This window comes from Spermophilus citellus (genome assembly GCF_964194105.1).
Source record: "Spermophilus citellus genome assembly, chromosome: 18".
Taxonomy (NCBI): Eukaryota; Metazoa; Chordata; class Mammalia; order Rodentia; family Sciuridae; genus Spermophilus; species Spermophilus citellus.
Genome location: NC_138200.1, coordinates 53,062,932 through 53,069,275, shown reverse-complemented (window position 1 = coordinate 53,069,275; position 6,344 = coordinate 53,062,932). Strand labels below are relative to the sequence as shown.

At 48.9% G+C, this 6,344-nt stretch overlaps 1 protein-coding gene across 1 annotated transcript in view; it reads left to right on the top strand.

Moving 5' to 3' along the window:
• The first annotated feature begins 245 nt into the window (after positions 1-245).
• The window catches only part of SMPD3 (sphingomyelin phosphodiesterase 3), an 83,113-nt gene continuing 77,014 nt past the window's right edge, over positions 246-6,344 (top strand). Inside the window, exon 1 of the mRNA XM_081275493.1 lies at positions 246-392. The gene's annotated coding sequence lies outside the window, so the exon portion shown is untranslated. The remainder of the gene's footprint in view (positions 393-6,344) is intronic.

Sequence of the window (6,344 nt, the reverse complement as noted above, 5' to 3'; positions counted from 1 at the left end):
ATTAGGGTACTACAAGTTCCAGAAGGCCAAGCGAAAACTCCGGCGGTCTCTGGGGAATGTGGTCTTGACCAAGGGACCCAGGCACCTACGGGCGGGGCCAGAGGAACCGGGGGACAGTGACCCCCCCCAATGGGCAGCCTCCTAGGCGGGGCCTTTGCCGCCATTGGCTACGGCGGCGCGGGGAAGGCGGGGTCAGAGGAATGAGGCGCGGAGCTGTTCGCCGCTCCAGGTGCTGAGTCCGAGGGAGGCTCCGGACGCCAGAGCCGCGGTCTCTGCCACCGCAGCTGCCGCAGCCGCCGCGAGATCCGCGGCCGGGAAACCGGAGCGGTGAGGAGCCGGTGGGCTCCGGGTACGCTTCCGCGCGCTAATCGCTCTCCTGCCTGCTGCCTGAGGTTTGTGCTGCAAGATGCGCTTTTGTTTTATTGGAGGGGGGATGCACTGATGCGTGAGGGGGGCCTTGGGAGTTGATGGGATGTGTAGCGCCGCTCTTAAGATCCTCCGTCCTGGATAGCAGCTGACTGACCCCGTGGCAGGGCGCCTAAGGTCGCAGCAGCTTGGGTTAGTTTTTGTTTCATGGTGGAGGGGTTTCTTAAGTGTGAGGAGCGAGGGCTTGGGGACCCTCCCCCCATCTCTCCTGGGAGAGCGTGGAAGGCTTGGAGTCTCCCTCCCCCTGTGCCTGAAGTCGAGGCTGCTTGGATTATTGAGGCTGGGTGGGAGTGCTCTGGGATGAGAGGTTCAGAGGCAGGGGATCCTTCCCCACAGCAACCCAGCAGCTCGAGGTTACAAAGGGGTTGGTTGTGATGAATGAGACCGCGGGACTCCTCCCCTCAGTTTAGACCCTCCTGGGGTGCAAGCTGTAAGGGAGACCCTTCCCACGCCCTCCCCCTGCAGCCTAGGGTTTTGTGAAGAGGGAGATTGAGGATGTGGATAGACCAAGGACTCTTCCCCCCTACCATTTCTACTCTCCTAGGGTTTTTTCTTTTGATGGGGGAGGCAGGGAGGTTGTTGAGATGTGAGGGGGGAAATGCCCAGAGACCCCTCCCCACCTTGCTCCAAGTGGCCCTTAAAGGAGAGCATTGACAGATGCTCAGGGTCTTGCGTGCCCGGCCGCTCCTAAGGTCTGACAGAGTGGCCTGGGTGTGAGAGGTGGATAGGGAGAAGTAAGAGGATTTGAGGAACCCCTCCCTACCTGGCTCTTCCCTCCCAGGCCCTCTCCACCTGGATCCAGGTCCCGGGCTCAGTGAATCAAGACGACCCTCCCTACTCCGCCACGCCCCGGGGACCTCAGGCGGGTAGCCAACCCCAGATGGGCATGTGTGGGGCAGGACGGGGCGGGTCCCCTCTCAGGCAACCCGGAGCTTCAGGCGGATGTCCCCCGCGCCGGAGGATTCTCTAGAGCTGCTCCATTCCGCGTGGGGCGCGCCCCAGATCCGGCGGAGGGTATCTGCTTCCCGGGCGCCCAGCGGCCACTCCTGGGTGCCTGGCTTTCGCGCACTGCCCAGGCATCCATGGGAGGACAAAGCCGCCGTGGCCGCACTGGCAGGCGTGCGCGACTGGTTGGGCGAGGGGCGCGGCTGAGTGCGGGGAGGGGGAGGGCTCGGGCGCGGCGCTGGTTGCTTCCGCGGAAACGTGCCAGGAGCCAGGAGAGAGACAAAGCGCGCTCGAGCAGGGATGGAAAATCCCGAGGGAGGAGGCGGCTGCTCCGGGACAAGGCACTTGCCTTACACCCTTCTCTTTCCCACCCCTGCGACCCCCTGCCGGCCGGGACCCCAAGATACTGTATGCACAGGGCCAGGACTTGTGAGCACGAGGACAGGGACATGTAGGGGCTCCACCTTACAGAGAGACATGGGGTGCAGGGGACATGAGTGGGTCAGAGTCTGGAGAGGTATTCTGACTGTCCCCACCATAGCCATATTAGGCCAAATCTGGTTCTGGGGGAGAGAGAGAAGGAGGGGGAATTAGTTTGCATTGGTGATAATGTGGGTCAGAGCTGTGTTCATGTGTTTGTCATGGTGAGACTGAACCTGGCAGAGAAGAAAGAGAGAGAGGAATAGAGAGGGGCGGAGGTGAGGTGGGGGAGAGAGAAGAGCCACTTACTGTTAGGCTTGGATGTCAAAGTGCAGGTTAGTCAACCTCTGAACTCTCAAGTAATGACCTAGTGTCTGAGGGGATGCCTTCAGGGTGGAGGCAGCTTCAGGCTTCCTTGGAACTATCTTGCAAACCTGGGTATGGTCCAGTAAGTGGGACTTCACAAGAATGTGAAATTCTCTCTAGCCTTTTTAGAGCCTCAGGGCTGACCCTTACATCCTCACCAGTACCCTGCCGTTCATTTTATCCTGCTGTGATGGGCTGCCCTGAGGACCAGAGTTCTGCTCCACTACTCCCCAGGGCTGCCAAGTAAAGTTTTGTTTTATTTTTGCAGGGGGTTGCTCATCAACAGAGTCCCTTATGAGGTGGGTGCAAGATGTGTGGCAAGGCAAATTTTTTCACTTTGGCCTTCATGTCTGGAAGGAATACAGGGCTAGGGTTGCTGGTCAGTTATGGGTGAAGTGTCAGAAGTGCCAGGTACATTGACAGAGAGGACACCAGGGCTTCCATTACAGAGATTCCATTACAAGGTAATACCCTTGGAAGATAACACAACCTTCCCATTCCTGCCCATCCCTAGCAATTGACTCCAATTTCATGGTACTTTTATGGCAAAAATGTTTTGTGTCTTTGAGAAGTTTTCTTCCCATAGAATGAAAAGCTAGACTGTGACCACTGGAAGAGCAGGTACTCAGCAGGGGAATACCAGCCTGTGGGGTCTAGTCCCCACAAATGTCCACTGCTAGTATCCACAGCGACCTCTGCTGGGAGAAAGTCAAACCAAGGAACAATTTGACAACCAATTCTCTGCCTTATGTAGAATCGCAGAATAGGGGTGGGCATTGTTAAGTCAAACCACAAACCTTTCTACTTGGGGGCTCCCTGTCTACCTTTGGAGTCCTGAGTTGGTGTTCTTGTCTGCAGTTCCTTCAAGAGAGTTCAAGCAGTGGAACTGCTGGTGTCTTCACTCCTTTGGGAATGTTTAAAGAGGACCTGAAGGCCTTTGTGTTTCTGTTCAGTTGAGGATGGGCATCAAATTCATTCATGAGGACAATGCATGGAAAACATTTATCAAGTTCAGGAAGATTTAGACATCTTCCTGGTCTCTCTTCTATCTTTACTGTTCCCTTCCTATCTTTTCCTGTTTCTCTTATATCCTCTTCTCTTCCTCATTAAATTATTCAATAACATATTTTTCAAAGACAAGTATTCTTTTCTTCAATATGATATGGCCTAGAAAATGCATACATTTGGAGGCTATTACTAAATGCAGAAAGCTTGCAAACACTGGCTTTTCCAGAGATAATGATAGGAGTGGGGGGTGGTGGATAAAACATGCTTAGTCCTAAATGCCCACCTGGTGACAAGTGTCTCTTCTCCTAGAGTCACTCTGAAGGGATTTCATGCTGTCACAAAATCGTTAGAGCTCCTCAAAGAAAAGGATGTATTTAAATACCTGGCATTGTTCTTACTTTGGCATCCATGTGATTTGCATTGAACTACGTGACTCAGTATCATAAAGTAAAAATAGGACTTAATTTCTTCCTCGCCTGTTTGGAAGGTGACTGCATATAGTGTGTTGTGTTCTGCATTGGAGAATGAAAAGCTAAATTACCTCATAAATTGAACCACCTGCTTATCCTGATTAGAGAATGGTGCTTAACATCACCTACAGGCAGTAACATTATTTTATGTTTCTTTTAATTCATCCCTGAATCTTTGTCTTGTAAAACATTTCCTCATGCTCATACATTATTACTTTCATTTAAGGTTAATCAAGAATGTTTAATCCTTGTAAAACAAATTAAATATCAGCAGATACAGGAAGATGTGGGTGGTGTTTCTGTTCTTTTTGGGCTCAAAAAATTCTTGAAGTTCACAGGAAAGAAAAAAAGGACTCTACAGTTCAGTAAATCTTATGGTGGAGTTATGGCTTTCTGAGAAGAGGCCCCATAGAAATTTCCAGGAGGGCTGGTCATGTTGAAGAATTTGAACATGCATGCCAGTGTCCGCATGCATCTAAATGTCAGCATGCATGCTGGGAGTGAGACTGCAGCCCCTGGGATTCCTAAATTATGGCATTAAAGCAGCCTTTCTGGGGAAGTTCCCCAGGTTCTTCCTGCTCCTGCTCCTCTCCCACAGGCAGATCACAGAATTGCTAAGAAGTGGAGCTGTCCAAGGTTCTGGAGCACTGGCCTCAGTCAGCCCAGTGGGAAGAAGGGATTATAGGGCATGGAACTGAAGCAAGAGCTGGGGCAATGGCCTTTGGGAGGATTTCCCTATAATTGATCACAGAACTGAATAGGAGGAAACAGCTGTAGAGGCTTTAACCGCATCACTTTGAATGAACCCATCGGCAATCTCTATTTAAAGAATTACAAGCTAATAATAAGAGGAAACATTTTCTGAGTCAGGCTCTTCACATGCAAGAATGTATTTAATCCTCACAGTTCTATGAGGTAGGTGGTGGTGTTATTCCCACTTTCAAGATGAGGAAACAAAACTTTTGGAGAAAAAGGGCCCACCCAAGGTCACACAGAAGGGCAGAGTTTAGGTTCCATCCAGAATCTCTTAAACTCTGGAATCCCTTCCTTACCACATTTACTCCCTGCTGCTATTAAGGAAGAAAAATTGAAATATTGGACTGTCTTATATAAGGTTCTAACCAAATTTTAGAGAAATGGAATTAGAAACCAACTAGGATTCAGACATAAATCACAGAGTCCTTTCAAGTTCAGCAAGGATATTGCCATTCTTTACGTCTTATCCTCATAAAAAGGTTTGTTACCTGAACGTTGTTACCAAAGAAGAGAAAAAGGACAATGTTATGACCCTCATGGCCAGTAACACAGCATTTTCTTTCTAGAGTGGAAAAATTTCACAGTAAGCCAAACCCAGATGGCAACAAAATGGTTTTGGTCTTCCTTCCTTCCTTCCTTTCTTTTTCCTTTCTGTCTTTATTTTTTCCTTTTTAAGAAAGTAAGGAGGGGAAAAAAAAGAAAGTAAGGAGGAAAAAATTCCATGAGGAGGCTGTTATTTTTGCCAAAGAGTGCATGTAGAACCAAAGAAATAGGTCTTATCTTTATTTTATAGCATCCTGTTCCAAAGCTAAGGACACCTGGATTTTGTTAGAAGACTCCTTCCACCTATTTCCAATCTCAGATTTTCACAGCAAAGCTTCTGACACCCAAATGAAGTTTTCACTTCTGTGGGCCCAGCAAAACTCACGGAAAGATCACATTCCTGTCGTCATGTTGTCACAGCCAATGTTCTACCTTCATACATGGCTGCAAGACTCCTGAAGGTGGGCAGGTTGGGGCTTGGTGAACTTCATGCCATGTGTCCTCTGGTCCTCCTAGGATGGCAATTCCAACTGCTCCAGTCTTGCCACATACACAGGGGCTTGTGCTTGAGAATTCCCCATTTAGTAACTATAGGTTTGGGTATCCAATGGGGGTAAGAGGAATAAAATAGTGTTCTTTCTCTTCTCCCTGGACTTTGGTCTGTACAATACTCAGATAGGCAGCCTGGCCTCTTAAGAAAATGCCTCACATCAAACTGGATCTTCACTTCATTTTGAGTGATTTCCTTTTCCTTCCAGGCTGGGACTTTGCAGAGCTCTGACGCAAGGCTCAAAGACAGCTATTGCATTTCCCTAGGGCACTTGGAGGCCAAGGACCCAGCTCCCCATCTGGGTCTGCTCTGACTCATATGACCAGAGACAGATTTGATTGTTTTCTTATTTAGAGTCATTAATTAACTCTCCTCAGCATCAGAACAGCATGTAATAAGAGGGAGGCCATTTGTGAGGGTCTCTAGGCAGCCATGCCTAGGGCTGAGCACCTCTTCTTTGCTAACAGGAGCAGAAAAAAAATTTAATCCTGGATATAACCCTTCATAAAACTTAGATTATCAATACTTCATCCAATATAAGTAAGGAAGCAGAAATGCATGCAGTTGCTAAGGCTGCTGTAGTTATTCTGACAATAACTGGGAAGATCATGGGTCCCTTATAAGAGGACTGGAATTACATTAATTCAACAGTTATCCCTGTGCCTTAGATGTGCCAGGCACAGAGGTGGGCTCAGAAAATATAATCCCAACTTGGCATAGGCCCTATCATATAGAAATATTGAGCAGATTGAGAAGGGAAAAGATGCAGACCCTTGGAAACTATACTCTGCTATAAGCAGAGTTTTTAAAAAAAGAATCTTAAGAATCATAAACTTGGGGATATGGCTCAAGAGGTAGCG